We start from the raw sequence: 27,665 nt of genomic DNA on the forward strand, positions 1-27,665 counted from the left end.
CTCGTTATCATCATCACCATCATCTTCATCATCCTCATCACTATCATCTTCATAATCTACATTATCATCATTATAATCATATTCATCATCATCATCATCATCATCATCCTCATCTTCATCACTCCTCAGCTTGTGTTGAGTGTGTAATATGAGCTCTTGTTGTGTTTTGCTGTGTGTTTTCCCTCTTCTCTCCCAGTTTTTCTGACTCCTCAGGATCCTCCAGAAAGCGCAGGGCTTTACACCTGTTTCCTTTTTTCATCCGTCTTCATTATTCTGTGGGCGGCAGGATGTTTGCTTTGGCCTCGACCCGCCTCATGACTTAATCCCTGGGTGCGATTGTTCAATTCTCCACAAAAAAATGAATGAAAACCAAATGTGGTGTGGGACCTGGGCTCCGGTGTCAGGCCTGCGCTGTAACAATGTTGTGTTTCCAGCCAGAATAACTCACTTATGTTTCTCCTGTAATATAACGCCAAACATGAGATCTTTACTTGTGTCAAATCTGCTAAATATCAAACCCACGCTATCGATAGGAAAGCAGAGTGTTATTCCCAGAGGAAGAGAAAAAAATGTAAAACACCTCTCACCTGGAAGACATTAGACAGGAAGTGGAGGCTGTGAGAGAGAGAGAGATATCCTGCTGGAGCCAAACCCACAAAACATGCAGAATCACCATGACCTTTAGCATCAGCTGCAGTCCTGAATATCAGCTTTATATTTTTAGCAGTGCAGGATTTTTAGCAAGCAAAGATTGTGGCGCAGTAGGTAATGCTGTCGCCTCAAAGCAAGAAGGTCACTGGTTCAAGTCCTGGCAGGGTCAGTTGGTGTTTCTGTGTGGAGTTTGCATGTTCTCCCTGTGTTGGCGTGGGTTTCCTCCAGGTACTCCGGTTTCCCCCACAGTCCAAACACATGCAGTACAGGTGAATTCGGTAGGAATGAGTGTGTGTGGATGTTTCCCAGAGATGGGTTGCAGCTGGAAGGGCATCCGCTGCGTAAAACTATGCTGTAATAGTTGGCGGTTTATTCCACTGTGGCGACCGCAGATTAATAAACGGACTGAGCTGAAAAGAAAATAAATGAATGAATACAATTGACCAGATAAGTGTGTGTGTTATGTATGTTAGCCCTCCTGAATTATTAGCCCTCCCTATATTTCCCTAACTTCAGTTTAATGGAGAGCAGATTTCTTGAACACATAATAGTTTTAATAACTCATCTCTAATAACTGATTTCTTTTTTCTTTGCCATGATGACAGCACAAAATATTAGACTAGATATTCTTCAAGATACTCCCAAGTGAATATATATAAATAAAAATACACTTAAATACCCGCAAATACATTTGCATTGCATTGTTATTTTTTGTGTTAAATTGAAGTGTAAACGTGTGATGCTTATACACTATAAATATACAAATTAAAAGTATTTTTATTCTTTAGTACATTTGAAAAAAAAGTATACTAAATACCAGCAATAATTAAATACATTTTAATGGACTAAAATCACGTATACTACATAAAAAAAACATACAAAAACAAACCAGTTTCTCAATTAACTTAATTAACCTACATTCTCAGAAATAAAGGTATGTGAGCTGTCACTGGGGGGTGGTACCTTTTCAAAAAGGTACAAATTTGTACCTAAAAGGTCCATATTAATACCTCAAGGGTACATAGTAGTACCTAAGAAGTACAAAAGTGTTCCTCTTAAAATTTGTAGGTACTAATATATACTTTTGAGGTACCAATATGGATCCTTTAAGTACAAATGTGTACCTTTTGAAAAGATGGCACCACAGTGACAGCTCACGTACCTTTATTTCTGAGAGTGTAAGTTTAAGTCTTTAAATGTCTCTTTAAGCTGAATACTGGTATCCTGAAGAATATCTAGTCAAATATTATGTTTAGAAATGTGTTGAAAACATCTTCTACTCTAAACTATTCTTAAATATTTTTTTTTATTTTATATATATTTTTATATTTTTATAAATGTTTAGAATTAGGTTTCAAGTGTATTTCTAGTTGTAGCAATATATATATATATATGGTGTATATATATATGGGCGATGCAGTGGTGCAGTAGGTAGTGCTGTCGCCTCACAGCAAGAAGGTCGCTGGTTCGAGCCTCAGCTGGGTCAGTTGGCGTTTCTGTGTGGAGTTTGCATGTTCTCCCCATGTTGGCATGGGTTTCCTCTGGGTGCTCCTGTTTCCTCCACAGTCCAAACACATGCAGTACAGGTGAATTGGGTAGGCCAAATTGTCCGTAGTGTATGTGTGTGAATGTGTGTTTGGATGTTTCCCAGAGATGGGTTGCGGCTGGAAGGGCATCCGCTGCATAAAAGTGTGCTGGATAAGTTGGCGGTTCATTCCACTGTGGCAACCCCAGATTAATAAAGGGACTAAGCTGAAAAGAAAATGAATGAATGATATATATATATATATATATATATATATATATATATATATATATATATATATATATATATATATATATATATAAAGATATAATATGTTAAAATTACATTTTAATTTTAATTTAATGTGTCTCAAAATAGCACAGATGAGTACACTTAGATGGTATTATCTTAACATATACTTAATACTATTTTAGTACAATAACTACAAAATTATAGTGCAAAAATGAAGTATGTTTAGTGCTTTACTGAATGAGGTACTAAGCATACTTAAATAAAGTGTATTTTAGGCTAGTGTTCAGCTTAAAGTGACATGTAAAGGCTTCACTAGGGTAATTAGGGTAACGTTAGGGTAATTAGGCAAGTCATTGTATAACAGGGGTTTGTTCTAAAGACAATCCAGTACGTCACTGGTTGTAGTCCTTACCAAGCCAGCCAACGTTTTTGTGTGGAGTTTACACGTTCTCCATGTCCCCTGTAGGTTTCCCCGGGGTTCCCCGGTTTCCTCCCCCCATCCTAAAACATGCAGCTTAAGGTACTTGACTAATCCAAATCAGCAAATAGACGTGCTCCTAGTAAGTAGTTATCTCTTAAGAGCGATCACTATCTGTTCATTAGCTACTACACCAGGGGAGTTCTCCACATCTATCTGAGCTCAAACTCCCCTCTCGCCTTGCAAACGGGAAGGAGCCCCGAGCTCGAGGATCTTATGCGTTCAGGGCTCTCTCCTGAGACAGCATGCCAAGCATGCTTTATAATCAATCATCAGCTGTATTACAGCGAATTCCTTGTTAATTTCGCTGTCCCCAGCAGGTAATGTTTTTAGACGCAGGACACTTGCTTGAATTTTGATCCATTTTTATTCTTGGTTCCAAAACATGTTCCAAAACAAACAACTTACAATAAAATTCTCAATGTCCTCCAATTGAGCGTTTGAAAACTGTGTCTCTCCCCACTAGCATGCTTCTTGCTGATTAGGTTCAGCTGATATTGGCTTTCCTACAGTGCAGTGACTAGTATGCCCCATAGGTGGCAGCACAACAGCTGGCAAAAAGTAGGCCAAAAATAATACAAAATAATAATAATACTAAATAATAATACTTTTTATAATAAAAAAAAATAATACACTTTTTTTCTAATTCAGGGCTCCGACAAGCTGAGTGTGAACTCTTATATCTACATACATATTTAAAATAATATAAGATTTGTATCATTTACACATATTTTATATCTAAATATAAAAAAAAACTACGGCCAGTTTAGTTGATCAGTTCCCCTATAGCGCATGTGTTTGGACTGTAGGGGAAACCGGAGCACCCGGAGGAAACCCATGCCAAAACAGGGAGGACATGCAAACTCCACACCGAAAAACACCAACTGACCCAGCCGGGACTCGAACCAGAGACCTTCCTGGCTAACCACTGAGCCATTGTGTGTAACTTGCGATCTTAGTTAGCGGAGTGGGAAACACACTCTCGGATGACAAGATCACTGAAGGAGAGCAGGAGAAATACAAGTTGAGATGTAAAGCGCAGCTGTGGATATCCCCATCTCTACACGTCAGCTCTGCTTATTCAACACGAGCTGCTGAAATGAAGAGATTTGCAGCGATCAGCAGCACATCTGCAGAACACACATCCACAAAACCTGCAGCATTCCCCAGAACAAACACCTCAACATTCCTTACAGTCACGATGTTTACATGGACATCAGAACTCCAATCATTTGCTTTAATCTGAGTCAAATGCGCACGGTGGCTCAGTGCTTAGCACTGTTGGCTCACAGCTAGAAGCTCACTGTTTCGAGTTTCGGCTGGGTCAGTTGGCATTTCTGTGTGGAGTTTGCATGTTCTCCCCGTGTTGGCGTGGGTTTCCTATGGATGCTCCAGAGCATATGTGCACCTATATGCAGAGATTTATAGACCTTTTTTATGGCTGCTGCGTGGAGGGCGCCATAGCGACCAGCGTCTTCCAGTAGAATGCTAAAAACTTCCGTTTACAGCGTGTACAACTGATAATTTGAGCTCCGAAAATGGGTTTCAATGATGTTTTTAATGGATAACAGAGTGTTTTTGTGACACACAACTTATAAATGTGTCTGTTAAAGCCGTTATAATCTGTCACATGTGGTTCAAGCGCGTTCAACGGACACTGAGAGTGAACTACAGCACCCAAAAGACTACAAGTCCATACATACCACACACATTACACCCGGTCCACGTACACTGATTTGCTCACAGCTGTGATTGCAATCAGTGTATATGAAAGACCGGGTGTATGCATGAAGGAATGTGTGGATATGTAGTTTTTGGGCGCTGTAGTTTATATTCAGTGTCCGTTAAACTACAGCGCCCTCAGGTGGTCACTGACAGTCATGACATTCTTCTGTCCAAGTGTTGGAGTTTTGTTTGAGACATTCAGAGAGAGTGTTTTCTTTGAGCAGGTCAAATTAAAGGTACAGTTCATATATCTGACTGCGTATCAAAGGACAAAATTGTATTACAAATAATATAAATATAAACATATTTATAGATTTTAATAAAAAAAATTTCTTGTGTTGTGAACAGGGGCGTTGCTAGGGTCGAAAGGGATAAGGGGCTTAGCCCCAAAGAAGTTGCCCCCCCCCCACCACCACCAACAAAAAAAAAAAAAAGTTTTAATTCACCCCACTAATATACCTAGTCTACTCTAATCTTATTAACAGGATCAAAAATGGTTAATAATAAATAAGGGTTTTTGTGACTTGTAACACCAAATAGGAAAAAAACATTGAAGTCAGAATTATTCGCCCCCCTTTGAATTTTATTTTCTTTTTTAAATATTTTCCAAATTATGTTAAACAGAGCAAGGAAATTTTAACAGTAGCCTATGTCTGATAATATTTTCCTTTTAAAGAAAGTCTTATTTGTTTTATTTCATCTAGAATAAAAGCAGTTTTACATAAAAAAAACAAACATTTTAGGGTCAAAATTATCAGCCCCTTTAAGCTATATTTTTTCCTATAGTCTACAGAACAAACCATCGTTATACAATAACTTGCACAATTACCTTAACCTGCCTTTAAAGCCTTCAAATGTCACTTTAAGCTGCATAGAAGTGTCTTGAAAAATGTCTAGTTAAATATTATTTACTGTCATCATGGCAAAGATGAAATAAATCAGTTATTAGAGATGAGTTATTAAAACTATTATGATTAGAAATGTGCTGAAAACAATCTTCTCTCTGTTAAACAGAATTTGGGGGAAAAATTAACCTTGGGCTAATAATTCAGACTTCAACTGTATGTGTTCTTCCAACCATTTTAGGTATTTTTATAAGAAAGTCGATTTATAATTCGATGCTAACTGACATAGCATGTTACAGTCAAATATAGCTATATAATAATAAGCTAGATGCATAAACTCACTGTGATTTAACTATTGCAGAAACAGATGTGACTTGCTATATCATATAAATATGCCTAGATATCTATATCATATCTAGAAAGCTAGTACAGTTTACGTTTTTTGACTAACTCGCATGTATTTACATTGATATGATGCACATTTTACTGATTATAGTTATTTTATTTCACCAAAACTACACACATTTTATACTGTGGAAACAAGCTTCATCAGTAGTTAAAACTATTCAGCGAAAGAGTTGTATTATTACCTCATTAGCTTCAGCTCCTCAAAATAATGAATGAATGAAGTGCAGTGGCGAGATTTTTTTTAACACCATGTGACAAAAGAGCCACTCCCACCTGCCGGTAGAAACAGGTACTGCTGAACAGCTGACGATTTAATTACCTGACACAAACGCTGCGTTAAGTGGAATATTCGTTATGTATGTGGTAATTTTCAGTACTTAGATAACAAAATAAATGTTATGCAACATATTTTATTTAAGTGCAACATATTCCAAGAGATCAGGGGCTTTTGACAGTACATCAGGGGCTTAAGCCCCCAAAGCCCCCCCCTCGCAACGCCACTGGTTGTGAAGAAAAAATCTAATTATGTATGGAAAGCATCGTCAATGCACCGAGATATCGATTTGAACCGAATCGATGGCATGATTATCATAACCAGGGCTTGACATTAACTGTTTTGATCACAGCCACTGTGGCTAGTAGATTTACAACATTAATTTACATTTACATTTACCAGACGCTTTCATCCAAAGCGACTTACAAATGAGGACAAGGAAGCAATTTACACACACAAAAAAAATCTTAAATGACTAATGTTCTGCTTCTTACACTTTACACACCTGAAACTTGCCTACAGCACTTATTCACTGTTGCTCTTATAGTTGTGTAAATTCTGCCGTTCTGATGCAGTTAGGGAGTTCATTCCACCAACTGGGCAGATTGAATGTGAGAGTTCGCGAAAGTGATTTCTTCCCTCTTTGGGATGGAACCACGAGGCGACGTTCATTCACAGAACGCAAGTTTCTGGAGGGCACATACATCTGCAGAAGTGAGAGCAGATAAGGAGGAAGGCCAGAAGTCGCTTTGTAAGCAAACATCAGAGCTTTGAATTTGATGCGAGCAGCAACTGGCAGCCAGTGCAAACGGATGAGCAGCGGAGTGACATGTGCTCGTTTAGCTTCATTAAAGACCACTCGTGCTGCTGCGTCCTGAAGCAGCTGAAGAGGCTTGATAGAGTTAGCTGGATTAATAGCCACTTGCCATTTTCTCTAGCCACACTTTTCTTGTTGGGAAAATATATGTTGCTTAAATGTGACTTTGACATGCTAAATTATTTGATTTAAATGTTGTGTTATGTCCACATGACTCATTCATTTCGTGTTTTTTAACAGTGCGCGCATCAAATCAGCTGTTTGCGCGAGTGATCATACTGTATTCACCATTCTTTTGCTCGCGGTTTTTTTGTCAGTCGTGCTGCTTCTCGATTCTAAGATCACATTTGCATGAATATCGGGCCATGCTTATTGTCGAACCCTGCTTTTAAGAAAAATACAATTTAAAAATGATTTCCAACCAGCCAAGAGGAGGTGTCTGTCTAACCTGCCAGACCTGAAATCTACCTGCATTTGCCGGGTTGGTGGGTGTTTATAGCCCCTTTCACACATACAGACCTTTCCGGAAAATTGCCGGCAATTTTCCGGAAAGGTTGTATGTGTGAACAGGTCCTTTTTGAAAATACCGGTAAATTCGTTCTGGCTATTTTCCGGAAAGAGAAGTTGTAACATTACCGGCAATTTGCCAGAACGCTGCGCTGTGTGAATGCAGAAGGAAGATTCCCGTAATAAGCGCGTGCACGTCTAGAACGTGCTGACGTGAGACGTCTGCTTTAGCCAATCACAACAGTCAGACGCATTCACGTCCGCGCGGTTTGTGAGAATAAAAGCCTTTGAATATTTTTCCAGACACATTTAGCTGCTAGATGTTAGTCAGATCACGTTTATATGTTCTTCTTAATGCCAACTGTGTAAATAATCATCGATGAGATGCTTATGATAAGCCGTTGTTTGTTTACCTTCAAGCTTTGCGTGCGCCTATGAGCGCCTGCACACGCACATATTATGAACATCTCGACATGAGAAAGTGATCCTGCGAAAGTTGTTCACAATATTGATCATCCACAGAGTTTGTAATTTAGTCAAATGTTTACAAATACAAGCGCAGCCGTTTATAGCTCATTTGTGGTGAATGATGTCAGAATTTACCGGTATTTTGGAATGGATGTGTGAATGCTCTTTTCCGGAAAATTTCCGTAACGTCCTCTCCTGTGTGAACAGCGCTTTTTTGAATATACCGGTAAAGTCGTTCCGGAAATTTTCCAGAAATTTACCGGTATCACTGTGTGAAAGGGGCTAATGTAAAGCCCTGATCGTAACCGAACCAAACCGTGAGACAAGTGTAGATTCACAGCCATACTCATTACCATTATAGAGCTTTTTCTCGGCTGCTGCACGGACAGTGCCATAGTGACCAGCGTCTTCCGGTGGAATGTTTAGAACTTCCGTTTACAGCGTTTACAACCGGTAATTTGTGATCCGAAAATGGGCTTCAATAGCGTTTTGAGTGAATTACAGAGTGTTTTTGTAACACACAACTTTGAAAGGTGTTAAAGCCGCTATAATCTAGATCTGTGGTTCAAGGGTGAGAGAAAAACAGCCTCGTACGCCATGTTTCTTTTTGTTCTGCTCAATCGCGTGTCCCAAAACAGACATTTAAAATAAAAAAAACAGTATGATGTTTTTGACTGCTTCATTCATTCAATCATTTTCTTGTCGGCTTAGTCCCTTTATTAATCCGGGGTCACCACAGCGGAATGAACCACCAACTTATCCAGCAAGTTTTTACACAGCAGATGCCCTTCCAGCCGCAACCCATCTCTGGGAAACATCCACACACACACATTTACACACACACTCATACACTACGGACAATTTAGCCTACCCAATTCACCTGTACCGCATGTGTTTGGACTGTGGGGGAAACCGGAGCACCCGGAGGAAACCCACACGAAGGCAGGGAGAACATGCAAACTCCACACAGAAACGCCAACTGAGCCGAGGCTTAAACCAGCGACCCAGCGACCTTCTTGCTGTGAGGCGACAGCACTACCTACTGTGCCACTGCTTTGCCCTCTTTTGACTGCTTTCTTTAATAACTACATTACACAACACTTGTACTTTTACTTTCAGTACTTGAGTAGTACATTTTAAAATAAACTACTTGCAATACTTCAGTACAAAAAAAAATGTTGAATATGTCAACACTTCCACTTCAGTATGGTGCTAAGAGCACTTCAACTTCTACTCATGTCACTTTTTGATAGAGCACTTGTACTTTACTGTAGTCAGGGTCTCTAGTACTTTATCCATCTCTGCCATCTCTGCCCATATGTGCTTCAGGGAAATTGATGAAGTAAATTTCAACTGAAATCTGCATACTCTATTAAATCTGACCAGATACGACATGGTTAAATAATAAGATCTTGTTTGATGAGAGATGCAGGTGTGCAGATATTGTGTCTTATATTGTATTGTCTTAAATAAAAGCAGTAATATTACAGTACTCAAGTCATGATGTTTCTCAGATAAGCGCGTCCTGATTTAATAATGTTCCTGTATTTGTAGCTAAGCAGGGGTGTTTGCAGAGAGTTTGGGGTCTGTAGATCCTGCTGTCTGAAGCAAATATTTCAGGCATTTTCTTTGGACGCTCGGAGATGTCTTGGAGCACTTTCTTCAGTTTCAGGAACAATATTTAACATGACATTTCTGATGTATTGTTTTTGGCTGAGGGCAGTGGCGTAGCGGACGGGCCCGCAGGGCATGCACCGCGGGGGGGCCCCGCGTGATTAGGGGGCCCCGCGTCGTCGCGATTTTCAATAAACTGTTGGGAACAACTGTGGTCGGAACCAAAGTTCACACGTCTGTGTTCTCTGAACACCTCTCAAGTGGTGGACTACTTCATTCTGATTGCTTGCCGCCAATGTTGCCAACTTAGCGACTTTGTCACTAGATTTAGCGACTTTTCAGACCCCCCTAGCGACAAATCTAGCGACTTTTTTGTGTGTTATTGGAGATTTTTTTAGACTGTCATTTTTCCATACCGCACCGTCCCTACTCTTCTCAACGAGCTGCGTGTGATGCCGCCGGCCCCTCCCCCGCCTCACAGCACTGACAGGCGGCCCAGTCAGTCCTCGTACAGCAGCCTCTCCCACCTGCAGCCCGAGAGCAGATCACCCCTCTGCGTACCGACGACAAATGATTTAGCACAGGCAGTGTGAAGGTATTTCCCTTGTACAGTCTAACCGATCTACTTCTACTTTATTTTAACAATTTATTTGGACCGTTTATTCTTTTCTTGTTCACAATCACAGATATTTTAGTGACAGTTTCTGAACTTGTCTGAGTTTAATACATATGAGAGATTGCTGCACATTCACTAACGTTACACATCTATAATGTTATACTGTATTCAAACAGCAATAAATTTAGTTAAATAAACATGCTTATATAAAGTGTAGTGCAATTATAAATACCCCTTTATTAACCATAGGCTGTTAAACAGAAACGGTAGAACGTGATGACGTCAATGATATGCAAATTAACGTATGGCGTACCCCATCCCACCCCCCACCCCCGCCACCCCCCCCCAATCATCAGGGGGCCCCGTCAGCGATCCCTGCAGGGGGGCCTCCGCATTTTGCGCTACGCCACTGGCTGAGGGAGAGGTTCATGTGAGGAAATGACACAACTCTCTCTCTCTCTCAGCAGCTCTGCTTACGGAAGGTTTTTCTCCACATATTTTCTCCTGTTGGGATTTCAGACTATTTGTTAATAAGTAGTTATACGACTCAAACTACAGCAAACAGCCCTGAGATAAAGCCGCTTCACCTGGGGCGGAAATATACTGTACACTCTCAGAAATAAATGTATGTGAGCTGTCACTGGGGTGGTAGCTTTTCATAAGGTATACATTTGTACTTAAGGGGTTCATACTGGTACATAAAAAGTTGATATTAGTACCTAAACATTTTAAGAGGAACACTTTTATACTTTTTAGGTACTAATATGTACACTTGATGTATTAATATGGACCTTTTATGTACAAATGTGTACCTTTGGTAAAGATACCACCCCAGTGACAGCTCAAATACCTTTATTTCTGAAAGTGCACATACTGTATAGTTTACTGTCTAAGCATGTTTCTGCAGGTGCATCTTCAAGCGTACACAACGTCATTCTTTATCAACATCATTTTCATCCTGATCATCATCTTCAACTCCATCCTCATAATATCATCATCATCTTCATCCCATCCTCATAATCTTCGTCCTTTTTCTTCTTCATCCTCATAATATCATCATCATCTTCATCCCATCCTCATAATCTTCGTCCTTTTTCTTCATCATCCTCATAATATCATCATCATCTTCATCCCATCCTCATAATCTTCATCCTTTTTCTTCTTCATCCTCATAATATCATCATCATCTTCATCCCATCCTCATAATCTTCATCCTTTTTCTTCTTCATCCTCATAATATCATCATCATCTTCATCCCATCCTCATAATCTTCGTCCTTTTTCTTCATCATCCTCATAATATCATCATCATCTTCATCCCATCCTCATAATCTTCGTCCTTTTTCTTCATCATCCTCACAATATCATCATCATCTTCATCCCATCCTCATAATCTTCATCCTTTTTCTTCATCATCCTCACAATATCATCATCATCTTCATCCCATCCTCATAATCTTCGTCCTTTTTCTTCATCATCCTCATAATATCATCATCATCTTCATCCCATCCTCATAATCTTCGTCCTTTTTCTTCTTCATCCTCATAATATCATCATCATCTTCATCCCATCCTCATAATCTTCATCCTTTTTCTTCATCATCCTCATAATATCATCATCATCTTCATCCCATCCTCATAATCTTCGTCCTTTTTCTTCTTCATCCTCATAATATCATCATCATCTTCATCCCATCCTCATAATCTTCGTCCTTTTTCTTCTTCATCCTCATAATATCATCATCATCATCTTCATCCCATCCTCATAATCTTCGTCCTTTTTCTTCATCATCCTCATAATATCATCATCATCTTCATCCCATCCTCATAATCTTCATCCTTTTTCTTCATCATCCTCATAATATCATCATCATCTTCATCCCATCCTCATAATCTTCGTCCTTTTTCTTCTTCATCCTCATAATATCATCATCATCATCTTCATCCCATCCTCATAATCTTCGTCCTTTTTCTTCATCATCCTCATAATATCATCATCATCTTCATCCCATCCTCATAATCTTCGTCCTTTTTCTTCATCATCCTCATAATAACATCATCATCTTCATCCCATCCTCATAATCTTCGTCCTTTTTCTTCTTCATCCTCATAATATCATCATCATCTTCATCCCATCCTCATAATCTTCATCCTTTTTCTTCATCATCCTCATAATATCATCATCATCTTCATCCCATCCTCATAATCTTCATCCTTTTTCTTCTTCATCCTCATAATATCATCATCATCTTCATCCCATCCTCATAATCTTCGTCCTTTTTCTTCTTCATCCTCATAATATCATCATCATCTTCATCCCATCCTCATAATCTTCGTCCTTTTTCTTCATCATCCTCATAATATCATCATCATCTTCATCCCATCCTCATAATCTTCGTCCTTTTTCTTCTTCATCCTCATAATATCATCATCATCTTCATCCCATCCTCATAATCTTYGTCCTTTTTCTTCATCATCCTCATAATATCATCATCATCTTCATCCCATCCTCATAATCTTCGTCCTTTTTCTTCATCATCCTCATAATATCATCATCATCTTCATCCCATCCTCATAATCTTCGTCCTTTTTCTTCATCATCCTCATAATATCATCATCATCTTCATCCCATCCTCATAATCTTCATCCTTTTTCTTCTTCATCCTCATAATATCATCATCATCTTCATCCCATCCTCATAATCTTCATCCTTTTTCTTCTTCATCCTCATAATATCATCATCATCTTCATCCCATCCTCATAATCTTCGTCCTTTTTCTTCATCATCCTCATAATATCATAATCATCTTCATCCCATCCTCATAATCTTCGTCCTTTTTCTTCATCATCCTCATAATATCATCATCATCTTCATCCCATCCTCATAATCTTCGTCCTTTTTCTTCATCATCCTCATAATATCATCATCATCTTCATCCCATCCTCATAATCTTCATCCTTTTTCTTCTTCATCCTCATAATATCATCATCATCTTCATCCCATCCTCATAATCTTCATCCTTTTTCTTCTTCATCCTCATAATATCATCATCATCTTCATCCCATCCTCATAATCCTCATCCTTTTTCTTCTTCATCCTCATATCATCATCATCTTCATCCCATCCTCATAATCTTCGTCCTTTTTCTTCATCATCCTCATAATATCATCATCATCTTCATCCCATCCTCATAATCTTCGTCCTTTTTCTTCATCATCCTCATAATATCATCATCATCTTCATCCCATCCTCATAATCTTCGTCCTTTTTCTTCTTCATCCTCATAATATCATCATCATCTTCATCCCATCCTCATAATCTTCATCCTTTTTCTTCTTCATCCTCATAATATCATCATCATCTTCATCCCATCCTCATAATCTTCGTCCTTTTTCTTCATCATCCTCATAATATCATCATCATCTTCATCCCATCCTCATAATCTTCATCTTTTTTCTTCTTCATCCTCATAATATCATCATCATCTTCATCCCATCCTCATAATCTTCKTCCTTTTTCTTCATCATCCTCATAATATCATCATCATCTTCATCCCATCCTCATAATCTTCGTCCTTTTTCTTCATCATCCTCATAATATCATCATCATCTTCATCCCATCCTCATAATCTTCGTCCTTTTTCTTCTTCATCCTCATAATATCATCATCATCTTCATCCCATCCTCATAATCTTCGTCCTTTTTCTTCTTCATCCTCATAATATCATCATCATCTTCATCCCATCCTCATAATCTTCATCCTTTTTCTTCTTCATCCTCATAATATCATCATCATCTTCATCCCATCCTCATAATCTTCGTCTTTTTTCTTCTTCATCCTCATAATATCATCATCATCTTCATCCCATCCTCATAATCTTCATCCTTTTTCTTCTTCATCCTCATAATATCATCATCATCTTCATCCCATCCTCATAATCTTYGTCCTTTTTCTTCATCATCCTCATAATATCATCATCATCTTCATCCCATCCTCATAATCTTCGTCCTTTTTCTTCATCATCCTCATAATATCATCATCATCTTCATCCCATCCTCATAATCTTCGTCCTTTTTCTTCATCATCCTCATAATATCATCATCATCTTCATCCCATCCTCATAATCTTCATCCTTTTTCTTCTTCATCCTCATAATATCATCATCATCTTCATCCCATCCTCATAATCTTCATCCTTTTTCTTCATCATCCTCATAATATCATCATCATCTTCATCCCATCCTCATAATCTTCGTCCTTTTTCTTCATCATCCTCATAATATCATAATCATCTTCATCCCATCCTCATAATCTTCATCCTTTTTCTTCATCATCCTCACAATATCATCATCATCTTCATCCCATCCTCATAATCTTCGTCCTTTTTCTTCATCATCCTCATAATATCATCATCATCTTCATCCCATCCTCATAATCTTCGTCCTTTTTCTTCATCATCCTCATAATATCATCATCATCTTCATCCCATCCTCATAATCTTCATCCTTTTTCTTCTTCATCCTCATAATATCATCATCATCTTCATCCCATCCTCATAATCTTCATCCTTTTTCTTCTTCATCCTCATAATATCATCATCATCTTCATCCCATCCTCATAATCCTCATCCTTTTTCTTCTTCATCCTCATATCATCATCATCTTCATCCCATCCTCATAATCCTCGTCCTTTTTCTTCATCATCCTCATAATATCATCATCATCTTCATCCCATCCTCATAATCTTCGTCCTTTTTCTTCATCATCCTCATAATATCATCATCATCTTCATCCCATCCTCATAATCTTCGTCCTTTTTCTTCTTCATCCTCATAATATCATCATCATCTTCATCCCATCCTCATAATCTTCATCCTTTTTCTTCTTCATCCTCATAATATCATCATCATCTTCATCCCATCCTCATAATCTTCGTCCTTTTTCTTCATCATCCTCATAATATCATCATCATCTTCATCCCATCCTCATAATCTTCATCTTTTTTCTTCTTCATCCTCATAATATCATCATCATCTTCATCCCATCCTCATAATCTTCGTCCTTTTTCTTCATCATCCTCATAATATCATCATCATCTTCATCCCATCCTCATAATCTTCGTCCTTTTTCTTCATCATCCTCATAATATCATCATCATCTTCATCCCATCCTCATAATCTTCGTCCTTTTTCTTCATCATCCTCATAATATCATCATCATCTTCATCCCATCCTCATAATCTTCGTCCTTTTTCTTCATCATCCTCATAATATCATCATCATCTTCATCCCATCCTCATAATCTTCATCCTTTTTCTTCTTCATCCTCATAATATCATCATCATCTTCATCCCATCCTCATAATCTTCATCTTTTTTCTTCTTCATCCTCATAATATCATCATCATCTTCATCCCATCCTCATAATCTTCGTCCTTTTTCTTCATCATCCTCATAATATCATCATCATCTTCATCCCATCCTCATAATCTTCGTCCTTTTTCTTCATCATCCTCATAATATCATCATCATCTTCATCCCATCCTCATAATCTTCGTCCTTTTTCTTCATCATCCTCATAATATCATCATCATCTTCATCCCATCCTCATAATCTTCGTCCTTTTTCTTCATCATCCTCATAATATCATCATCATCTTCATCCCCATCAACATAATGTTTTTTTTATTTTATTTATTTATTAAATCAGATTTTTTTATAATTTATTTCATCTTTATTATTTCATCATCATCTTCATCATTTTTTATCTTCATCGTTATAAGTTCTTCATCATCTTCATCATAATTTTCAACATCATAACTTCATTGGGCAAGGCAGTGGCACAGTAGGTAGTGCTGTCGCCTCACAGCAAGAAGTTCGCTGGTTCGAACCTTGGCTCAGTTGGCGTTTCTGTGTGGAGTTTGCATGTTCTCCCTGCCTTTGCGTGGGTTTCCTCCGGGAAACATGCTGAGGAACAGGTAACATGCGGTGCAGGTGAATTGGGTAGGCTAACTTGTCCGTAGTGTATGAGTGTGTGTTTGTGAATGAGTGTGTATGGGTGTTTCCCAGAGATGGGTTGTGGCTGGAAGGGCATCCACTGCGTAAAAACTTGCTGGATAAGTTGGCGGTTCATTCCACTGTGGCGACCCGGATTAAAAAAGGGACTAAGCCGACCAAAAAATGAATGAATGAAATAATCTTCATTGTCATAATAATACATAATCTTCATAATTTTCATCATCAACCTCATTACAATATTTTCATCGTCATCGTCTTCATCCCCATAATATATTTCATAGATCTTTATTTCTCTTCATCTTCATCATTTTCGTCATCATAATTTTCAATCTTCAACCAAATTTATTTGTATCCTCATTATCATAATCTTCATCTTTATCATCATCTTCTTCATCATATTCATTCTCGCCTTCATCTGAAAATAACGCCACACCTTAAGAATGCTCGTCAGCCAATCAGAATCGAGCATCCAGCACAGCTCCTGCAGTATATAAATGCATCTATTTAACTCCACCATAACAAAACACACATGCAGAACGAGAAAGTTTCCCACAGCAGCTTCAGCGCATTACATATGCATGAGTGTGTGTGTGTGTGTGTGTTTGAAATCTCCCATATATACAGTGGTGTGTGGTCTCTGGAGATGCTGCCGGGTCATTCTGCATGTTTACAGACAGCCGATGCTCCGCAAACTCACTGATAAAACTCTCATCTATATTTCAGCTCAAGCAGATTGTTGAAGGACTTTAGAAACAGGAGATTTGAGATGACTGGAGCTCCAGCGCAGCCGTATAAACATTGACTGCCGTTGAGATCCATCCGTCTGGCCTTCCTGAAAGCGGCCATAAAAAAAAAACACCCCAAGAGAACCAATGAGCGCTGCAGCCTGGCAAGGGCTAATATTAAAACAACGGAGCCCCATAATTATCATAGAATTCCAAAGAAGGTCGGCCCTTAATTAGGCCACACAGGATCCTCTTTATAAAGTATGGAAGTAATAAATAAGCCATTAGCTGGGCACTAAAGGCGCGAGAAATAAAAGGAGCAGGCGTGAACTCAAAGACTGATGGAGAATGATGTGCACTATTCCTGGGCTCTTCTTATCCGCAGTATTTTCATGCAAAAAAAAAAAATATATATATATATATATTAAAGATCATTTTTTTAAATAGGCCATTTTTACTTAGTAGTGTCAAGAAATCTTGGGGTCTCGTTCACTTTTAGCCTTGCTGAACAGCTACTCGATGATGCAAAGTAGCTGGAATTTTCTTATTCTATGTAAAATCTCAAACACATCTCCAGCACTACCCCTGATCTCTCTTTATCCATCTTATTTTGCATGCAAAAAATAAATATACAAATAAAACATTTAAAGAAATAAGGCATAAAGTCTGTCAAGAAATCTTCTGGTCTCATTCATTTAAGTATTCTAAGTAACTGCTATTTTCTTATATATAATTCTGGAGCACAAATCGCCTGCACTATTCCTGATCTCTTCTTATTCAACTTATTATTCATGCAAATAAAAAAATGTATATATATATAAAAAGAGGTCATTGTAACTTAGGTGTGTCGATGAATCTTCTGGTCTCATTTACTTACATTCATTTTTAGGCATGCTAAACAGCTGCTAAATGATGTAAACTAACTGGAATTCTCTTATTATGTGTAAAATCTCAACACATCTCCAGCACTATTCCTGATCTCTCCTTATCCATCTTATTCTTAATGCAAAAAAAATAAATATACAATTAAAACATTTTAAAAAATAAGGCACAAAGTGTCAAGAAATCTTCCGGTCTCATTTACTTACATTCATTTTTAGCCATACTGAACAGCTGCTTGATGATGCAAAGTAACTGGTGTATTCTTATTATAAATAAAATCTCAACACATCTCCAACACTATTCCTGATCTCTCCTTATCCGCTGTGTTTTTAATGCAAAAGATAAATATACAAATAAAACATTTAAAGAAATAAGGCATGAAATATGTCCATTTCTCATTTTTTTACATTCACTTTCAGCCATACTAAACAGCTTGATCATGTGAAGTAACTGGAACTTTCCTATTATATGTAAAATCCCAAACACATCTCAATAAATAAAGTCAATAAATAAAAAATAAATTGCAATAAGACGATTGTAACGTAGGCGTGTCTATAAATCTTCTGGTCTCATTTACTTATGTTTCTTTTTTAGTCATACTAAACGTATTTTCTTATTATAAATAATTCTGGAGCACATATCTCCTGCACCATACCTGTTCATTTCTTATCCAACTTATTTTTCATGCAAAACATTTATATAATAAAGCAAAATGAGGCCATTGTAACGTCGGTGTGTCAATAAACCTTCCGGTCTCATTCACTTTTAGCCATGCTGAACAGCTGCTCCATGATGTAAAGTGACTGCTATTTTCTTAATATATGTACAATAGCACATCTCCAGCACTATTCCTGATCTCTCCTTATATGCTGTATTTTTAATGCAAAAAATGAACAAATTAAAAATAAATATAATAATGAGGTGTCATGACGTGTCAAAAAACTGAATGGAAGCAAATGAGAACTGGAAGATTTCTTAAGTATTCAAAGTAGCAGGTATTTTCTTATGTGATTCTGGAGCACAAATCTGATCAATTCTCCTGCGCAATTTCTGATCTCTTCTTATTCAACTTATTATTCATGCAAAACGTATATGTATGTATGTATATATATATATATATATATATATATATATATATATATATATATATATATATATATAAAAAGAGGCCATTGTAACTTATTGTATTTTCTTAATATATGTAAAATCTCAAACACATCTCCAGCACTTGTTCCTGACTCTTTTTATCTGGCATATTTTGCATGCAGAAAATAAATATGAATAAAACATCTTTAAAAAAGTAAGGCATAAAATATGTTAAGAAATCGTTCAGTCACTATCACTATCACTGTCATCATTTTCTTCATCATCCTAATTCTCCAAATCATAATAATTCCTTCATCATCCTCATAATTTTCAGATAGATTTACTGTCAAAATCACTGCCATTTTTAACAGTGAATTATGTATTTTGTTCTGTGTGATTGACGGGTCATGCAGTCAACAGCAAATACAAACATCAAAACTGAAAAGTTAATTCAGGGTTATTTACTATACAGTATATCAAGGAAACATACAGTTTTTTTTACTGTAGATTATCCTAATTATTTAAAAGCGCTGTAAAATTCGCTGACTAACAGGTCATGTGACCTGCTTAAAAGGTGGCTCCGCCCACTCTGATATACATAAAAACCCCTAACAAGAATCAATATCAACAAATAAAATATAAAAAGTGAAGAGTTGTACTGGGGATTCTGGGAAAACCAATTTACGGTTATTAACTATTATATAAAATAAACTTTTTTTTTACAGTAAATGTTGTGTTAAAACAGCCCATTATTTACCCATTAATGTTTGCAGAAAAAAGCTTATAAAGTGTGAATAGTGCTGTATTTCACAGGTCATGTGACCTGCCTAGAACAAGGCTCCGCCCACTCAATTATGCATTAATGATAAAAAAATTAAAAAAAATAAAAAGAATCAACAAAGTCAACAAAAAATATTAAAAAATGAAGTTTTTAAGCAGGGAATTATGGGAGAGTCAATTTACGGTTACTTACCGCACATTAGGGAAACTTACAGATTTTTATGTATTTATTTATTTACAGTTTTTACTGTTTAATCACAGCTATTTTTTACTGTGAATGTTGTGTTAAAACAACCCAGATTTTTTAGAGTGTGTCATTTGTTAATTCTTATTATTTATTCATAATTATTTGCAGAAAAGAGCTTATTTACTTTGAATAGTGCTGTGATTGACGGGTCTCATGACCTGGTCAGACCGAGGCTCCGCCCACTCGAAAATACATAACTGATGTAAAATGAAATGTCAATAAAAACAGCAAAACTGAATTGTGGGAAAACCAATGTATGATTATTTACCGTGCATATTAAGGAAACTTACAGATTTTTACTGTCGCTTATTTCTAATCATTTACCCACAATTATTTGCAGAAAAGAGCTTACATACCTTGAATAGCATTGTAATTGACGGGTCACATGACCTGCTCATACTGAAGCTCCGCCCTCTCCTGTCAGCTGACAGACTGAACTAGTAAACACAAAAACTCATCACTTTCATATTTATGCTAAACACACACACACACACACACACTCTTTGAGCTCGCGGTCGAGCGCTGTGGTCCTGTCAGGCCTGCTTTTGGAGCTGGAGAAAAATCTCATATCTGTGAAATGATGAAAGCTCTCCTTTAGGAACCGTACAGTTTTATTAGTTTTACTCCGGCTGCCGCTAACGAATGGCCGCCTTCACACAGCAAGTAAAAAACAGCAAAGTTAATGGCTAACAAAGGAAGTCAGGAGCAACGCTAGGCTGATTACGGCAATAACTCTCACAGATACTAATTACAAATGGCTGTAAAATAAGTCAAACTGGTCATCCTAATGAGCACACCAGAGACCTATTGCTAAATTCCATTAAAAAGATCTATCCGTTCTGCTTTTTCCTGCCATTTTTTTCAGCGGCATCAGTGTCATGCTAGCAGACGTAGCACAACAAATGCCGCGTGTCTCTTAAAGGTCATTACGCAGTAAAAAAGTTTGCTCAGGTAAATTATTCACGTTATTATACAAGTTCACATTAATGCGGATGTGAAGGAGAGGGAGAAACTGTCTCAACACATGGAATAAAAGCAGACATTATAAAACTCTGCCTCATTAAAGTATGTCGGACTGGATCAGGGAGGCACATCTGATAGATCAATTAAAAATAAGAGTTGATTGATGGAAACGCCACTAAAAATACGTTATACTCCATAACAGTGCATTACGTAAATCAAAATGACCTTTTACATTACAAAAAATACTAAATTATTATGTTGATTTTTTAGTTTTTCTTTACTGATAACATCACTGCCCTTTTTACAGTGTAGCTTATAAATAAAAATAATATAATAAAAAATAGTATGTTTAAAGAGACAAGTCAAAACCATGTTAAAATCAAATTAAAGCTATTTTATTTTACATTTAATTTTAAAAAAAATTATTAAAATTTATGTATTATTTATTTTTACTTTTGAATTTTTTAACAGTTTTTTCACAGTATAAATTTTAGTTTTTTACAATTTTTACTGTAGAATTTTAATTTTTTCATTTTTTACTGTATACTTTTTATAGTTTTTCCACAGTAGAATTTTTTTCCACTGTTTTTACATTAGATTTTTTTGTTTTTCAGTTTTTACTGTATAATTGTGTTTTTCACAGTAGAATCTTTAGTTTTTCACAGTAGTTTTTAATTTTTTTTCCTTTTTTTAAATTTAACTGTAGAATTTTTAAAGATTTTCACAGTTTTTACTGTAGAATTTTTACAGATTTTCACAGTTTTTACTGTAGACTTTTCAGTTTTTACTGTAGATTTTTTGTTTTTCCACAGAATTTTTACAGTTTTTCACAGTAAAACTTTTACACCTTTTTCCGTTTTTACTGTAGAATTATTAGTTTTTCAATAGAATTTGTTCATTTTTTACTGCAGAATTTGTACAGTTTTTCACAGTAAAATTTTTTTTACAGTTTTTAACAGTTTTTACTGTAGAATTTTTAGTTTTTTACTAGTTTTTCAGTTTTACTGTAGAATCTTTAGTTTTTCACAGTTTTTACAGTAAAAGTTTTACCGTTTTTCAAAGTAGAATCTTTTGTGTTTCTCTGTAGAATTTATACATTCTTTCAGTTTTTACTGTAGAATTTTTAGTTTTCACAGTAGATTTTTTAGTTTTTACTGTACATTTTTACTGTTTTCTACAATACAATTTTTAGGTTTTCACAATTTTTACTGTAGAAGTTTTACAGTTTTTCACATTAGAATTTTTGTTTTTCACTGTAGAATTTCCACAGTTTTTTTTACAATTTTTAAAAAGAATTTGTAGTTTTTCAATTTTTATGTAGAATTTTTAGTTTTCACAGTCCATACCATAGAATTTTTACAATTTTTTCCCTGTAGAATGTTTACAGTTTTTTCAGTTTTTTTTTTACTGTAGAATATTTACGGTATTTCTTTACTGTTAATATCTGCCTTTTTTAAAGTGTAGCTATAAAATTAAAACAAAAATATTTTAAAAGCGTAGTGTTTAAACAGTCATGTTAAAGTCATAGCCATTTTTTATAGTGAACAAGTAATGCAATAAAATATTTTTTGTCAACATCAGATCTCCTGATCATCCCTGATGTGGAAAAAAAATCTAAAAATGAAGTGTCATTCAGGGAATTCTGGGAAAGTCAATTTATGGTTATTCACCATATAAATTAAGGAAACCTACTGTTAACAAGGTTACAATGCAAACACTACTAAAAGTATTTATTCTCTGTAGGAGTCTATTAAACTGATAAAAAGTAATATTTTACATTGCAAAAAAAAATGTTATATGATATGAAAAATATCAGTATAAAATGTTTTTTGATGTTAAGCTTAGATTTTTTAAGACTTATAAAAAAGATTTATAAACCTGACTGGTTTATAAAAAAAAAGACAAATTAACATTTCAAAACACATGGCCATCAAAAGAATAATAATAAATAATATTAATAAATAATTTAATATTTTCTATTGTATTTTCTTTCTTTTTTTTTCTTATTTTATTTAGTTTGGCTTTTTTGGGGGGGAAAACAGTTAAAACTTTGGTCAATATTATTAGCCCCTTAAAAAAGATTTTTTTTTTTCATTGTCTGCAGAACAACCCACAGTTGTCCAATAACTTGCTCGATTAACCCAAATAACCTAGTCAAGCCTTTAAATGTCAATTTAAAGAATACTGAATACTAGTATCTTGAAAAGCATCTAGCCAAATATTATGTGCTGTCATCATGGCAAAGAGAAAATAAATCAGTTATCAGTTATTTTAATTATTATTATTATTATGTTTATAAATGCATTTGGAAACATATTAATTACACAGGAGAGCTATAATCATTTTGTCTTCAACTGTACATGCATCAGAATAGCTATGACACACTTTGACAATAACTAAAAAGTTTTATTTGCAAACTAAACATGCTTTAAAAACAGCTTCACTTTAAAAACTACAGAGCTAAAGGTCATAAAACAGACCGCAGGAGTTCCAGCAAATTATCCACATACTCATTAAACAATAATTATAATGTTCAAAGTAACAAACAGCATTATAGAACAATTAACTTCTTGTATTCTGTTAACATCGCCTCTTGGTTTGCAATTGCATTTAATGCAATGAGTGTCTTATATATTATAATTGTCCAAAAATCTTCAAGGGGCCAATTTCCTCAATTGCACTCAAGTTCAAATGCTCAATAATTAATTTCTGCATGAAAGCACAAGTCATGTATAACCATAAAGAACAGGGATCCATTATTGAGGATTGTACCACTTACCGAGGTGGGGGGGATGGGAGGGTGATAAGCCGTCTAATTAAGCCCTGAAGGACATCAAAATTAGATGTAGAGATGGTCTGTTTTTTTGGTCTGTTCTGCAAACAATTTAGCTTTATTAAAATATCTTAAATAACAATATTGAAAATAAAAAATAAAACGGATGAAATATACATTTGTCCACCCCTATAATGGATCCTATATTTTCATTTTTTTTAATCTCCATTATATTTGATCTAATGTCCAGTTAATATTGAAAAGAAACAAACATTGAAAGCTCATCTGTTTCACTTGCATGTGTTTTAAAGGCTGTATGATTCAATCTAAGGGTTAGGGTTAGGGTCAGGGTTAAGATTAGGTTAGGGTTATACCATTTGGACACAAGAATTGATTAAGTTTTGCCACTTTAACTTTTTAATAAATAGGGTTTGGGTTTTAAATATTTAAAAAAGAATAACAATTTTGGGTGAACCAACATTTGACCAACTGTATTTTGCTAGTTAATGCATTACAATCAACAGTGAGAAGAAAACCCCCAGATATATTATATTAATATTAGTAAAACATACTTAATTGTATTGGTTATTAGCTCCATTTCATTAAAAAAAAAAAGATTCAAAGATAATTCATGGGATTTACCTTTTTTACCAAGTGGTTGTAAACAATTTACTTAGGCTGAATTTAAACAAACAAATTAAGTTGAACGTTACTACATTTAATTTGTTTGTTTCAATTCAACACATGATAATTGTTTGCAACAATTTTCCAGACATCAATTTTTTCATTCATTCATTCATTTTTTTTTTGGCTTTGTCCTTTTATTAATCCGGGGTCGCCACAGCGGAATGAACCGCCAACTTATCCAGCACGTTTTTACACAGCGGATGCCCTTCCAGCTGCCACCCTTCTCTGGGAAACATCCACACACACACATTCACACTCATACAGTACGGACAATTTAGCCTACCCAATTCACCTGTACCGCATGTGTTTGGACTGTGGGGGAAACCAGAGCACCCGGAGGAAACCCACGCCAACACGGGGAGAACATGCAAACTCCACACAGAAACACCAACTGACCCAGCCAAGACTCGAACCAGCGACCTTCTTGCTGTGAGGCGACAGCATTACCTACTGCGCCACTGCGCTGCCCATTTTTTTCAGTGTTAATAAAATAATTACGCCTTGCAATCATATTACTATTACAATTTTATTGTATTTTTTTTTTTTTTTTAAATATGGTGCAGCTCTAATCTGACAGTGGAGGATTACACAGCAACAATGCTTTACTTATGGTCCGTTTCCACTGAGTGGTACAGTACGGTACAGGGCTGCGTTTCCCAAAATCATGGTTAGCCAACTAAGGTCGCAAGTTCCGTTTTTATAAACATAGTTTGTTGATTTGCCGTTTCCCAAATCTGTCGCTCCAACGAACATTCGCAAACTGCGTCACGAACTTGAGCACTCGCATCCACAACCCTGGAGCTGTAGTTAGAAGCAGAGTTCCTGGCTGTGTTCTAATCCCACTTATCCCCCCCATGCCCTATTCATTTAGAACATTCCAACATTCAAAGTTGGAATTATTAATAATAAAGCAGTAAGCTCATCTCTCAGGTGTAATTTGCTGTCAAACTATTTTTACAGTTCAGTTTTAGCGATCTTCATGTTTACAGTTGTGCTCTCTTTGCAGTGCACTTTGAAAACATTGATGTCATTTTGAACACAGCCTCATTGCGAAAGCTATAGGTGACCTATTATTAACAAGCTGAATTTATGTTACGTCTCCAAAGCTTGTGAAAACAAAAAGCTTACGTTAATTATTTTAATGTATAGTGGGTTATTTATTAAATAGCAGTACTGTATATGAATTGGGCCAGCTGGTTACATTTCTGCTGTGTTTTACAAGTATCAAATTGTAAAAGTAGACTTTTCCAAAAAATAAAAAATGAATAAACAATATCCTACTTAATAATAATAATAATAATAATAATAATAATAATAATAATAATAATAATTATTATTATTATTATTATTATTCTAATAAATAATAAATATTAAATGTCATTTTATAAATTCAAATTCAAAGCTCTGATGTTTGCTTACAAAGTGACTTCTGGCGTTGCTCCTTCTTATCTGCTCTCACTTCTGCAGATGTATGTGTCCTCCAGAAACTTGCGTTCTGTGAATGAACGTCGCCTCGTGGTTCCATCCCAAAGAGGGAAGAAAACACTTTCCCGAACTCTCACATTCAATCTGCCCAGTTGGTGGAATGAACTCCCTAACTGCATCAGAACGGCAGAGTCACTCGCTGTCTTCAAGAAACCACTAAAAACTCAACTATTTAGTCTCCACTTTCCTTCCTGATCTGCAATTGCCTCTCTGACTCCACCGCTAACTGTACTACAGAAAAAAATAAAATAAACACTAATGTTTTGCTTCTTACACTTTACACACCTGAAACTTGCCTACAGCACTTATTCATTGTTGCTCAAACACAGGCCCTATATGTGCCATTTACATATATTTCAGTTAATATGGGGAGTGAGTGCATGCTTTAACCAAATTTAATATGGGTTTTTATTTGAAATGTGTGTGCGTGTAAAACAATATCATCTGCACAAAGAAATTAGGCTTTTCTCTAAAGAAGTAGTCACTCCATCCTGTTTAGAGCGTCATTATGGGCATTTTACGTTATAACTAACATGGTTCAGGCGATGGATCTGCGACAGAGAAACTAGGGGTTTTGGGAAACACTCGTCACTACATAGTTCTTTTCCCAAACGATGCATCGTACACTTATAGTTCAGCCGCGAGTTACGTCAATGTTTGGGAAACGCACCCCAGGTCGGTACGGGTCACCTTCATCAGGCTTGCGTTTTCACTGCTAAAAGGGTACCAATGGTGGGTGTGGTGTACAACAGAACGTTTCAGACGACGTCATTTCCGTCACTTGAGGAAATGTCTACAGTAAAGCTGTACGAGTCGCTCACAAATCATATGAGAAGCACTTCTCACAACACAGACGCTTTACACACATAAATACTTCTGTATAAATGTTCATTACTAACTTTTCTATCAACATGAGTTGATTATAACTGCAGATCAATGATAGTGTGAAATAGTCTACTGTAACGTCTGCCATTATATTAAACAAATAAATAAACAGTTCGCTTTTAGGTACCTTTTAACAGTGGAAACAGCCATAAAAGCGTAGTAAACCGGGACACTAGAGTTTTGTCTTGCTTTTAATCCAAATATATGTAAATATAATTCTGAAGTTCTGAATTTGATCACAAAATTCATTTATTTATATAAGAATTGTCACTAAATTTTGACTTTTTCTTAGAAATATGACTTTCTCACAGTTGCAGTTTTATAGTCCTGCAAGCAATTCTGACTGTATTTCTTGCATTTCTTAGTTTATCATCAAATTTACATGTTTGCAAGATTATCTCAAGACAAAAGGAAAAACAAGTTTATTTAGAAATAATTTGCTAATGGGGTTAGTGAAATAATCTTAAATTAAAAGGAAAAACAAGATTATTCAGCTGCTTTATAATCAAAACCTCACTTCATTTTGACTCATTATTTCTGAAAACAACTCTGTTTCTATTTTCCAGTCTAGAAAAAGCTTCTTGATTTAAGAATTCTGAGATATTTAGACTAGAACAAGGCCAAAACTCAAAGCAAAATAAAAGCGTTTACGGTCACGAGGCCGACTTCTGCCCAGCCTGAACCTCCGTCTGTCTGCGCGGCTCCAGAGATCTCCGGCTCCACAGGGTGGGCAGATTCTAATAAAAAGTAGTTGACATTTTAATTGCATTTTCCTCATCAAGGACTAATATGCACGATGGGTCTGGCATCTCATCGGAGAGCAATGCGGCTGATGTTATGATCAGTAATTTTCTTTGATAAACACTCAGAACCCCCCATCGATACGCTCTCCACGCGACTAATAAAATGTGTTGTGTAAATGCAGATAAAACTTCAGATCCACACTAACAGGATTTATTA

At 36.1% G+C, this 27,665-nt stretch overlaps 1 long non-coding RNA gene across 2 annotated transcripts in view; it reads right to left on the reverse strand.

The window, feature by feature from the left end:
• Positions 1-27,665, reverse strand: part of LOC141377621 (uncharacterized) — a 60,200-nt gene that overhangs the window by 39 nt on the left and 32,496 nt on the right. The window contains exons 4-6 of one of the 2 annotated variants that reach the window (XR_012390048.1): positions 23,655-23,749; positions 588-1,061; positions 1-459 (exon numbers count right to left, since the gene is read on the reverse strand). The exon at positions 1-459 is cut by the window's left edge and continues 39 nt beyond it. This is a non-coding gene — a long non-coding RNA (uncharacterized lncRNA). Of the gene's footprint in view, positions 460-587; positions 1,062-22,889; positions 23,750-27,665 lie in introns of those variants that run through there. The other variant, XR_012390049.1, reaches the window with a different exon arrangement.

Source organism: Danio rerio, chromosome 14 (assembly GCF_049306965.1).
Source record: "Danio rerio strain Tuebingen ecotype United States chromosome 14, GRCz12tu, whole genome shotgun sequence".
Lineage (NCBI taxonomy): Eukaryota > Metazoa > Chordata > Actinopteri > Cypriniformes > Danionidae > Danio > Danio rerio.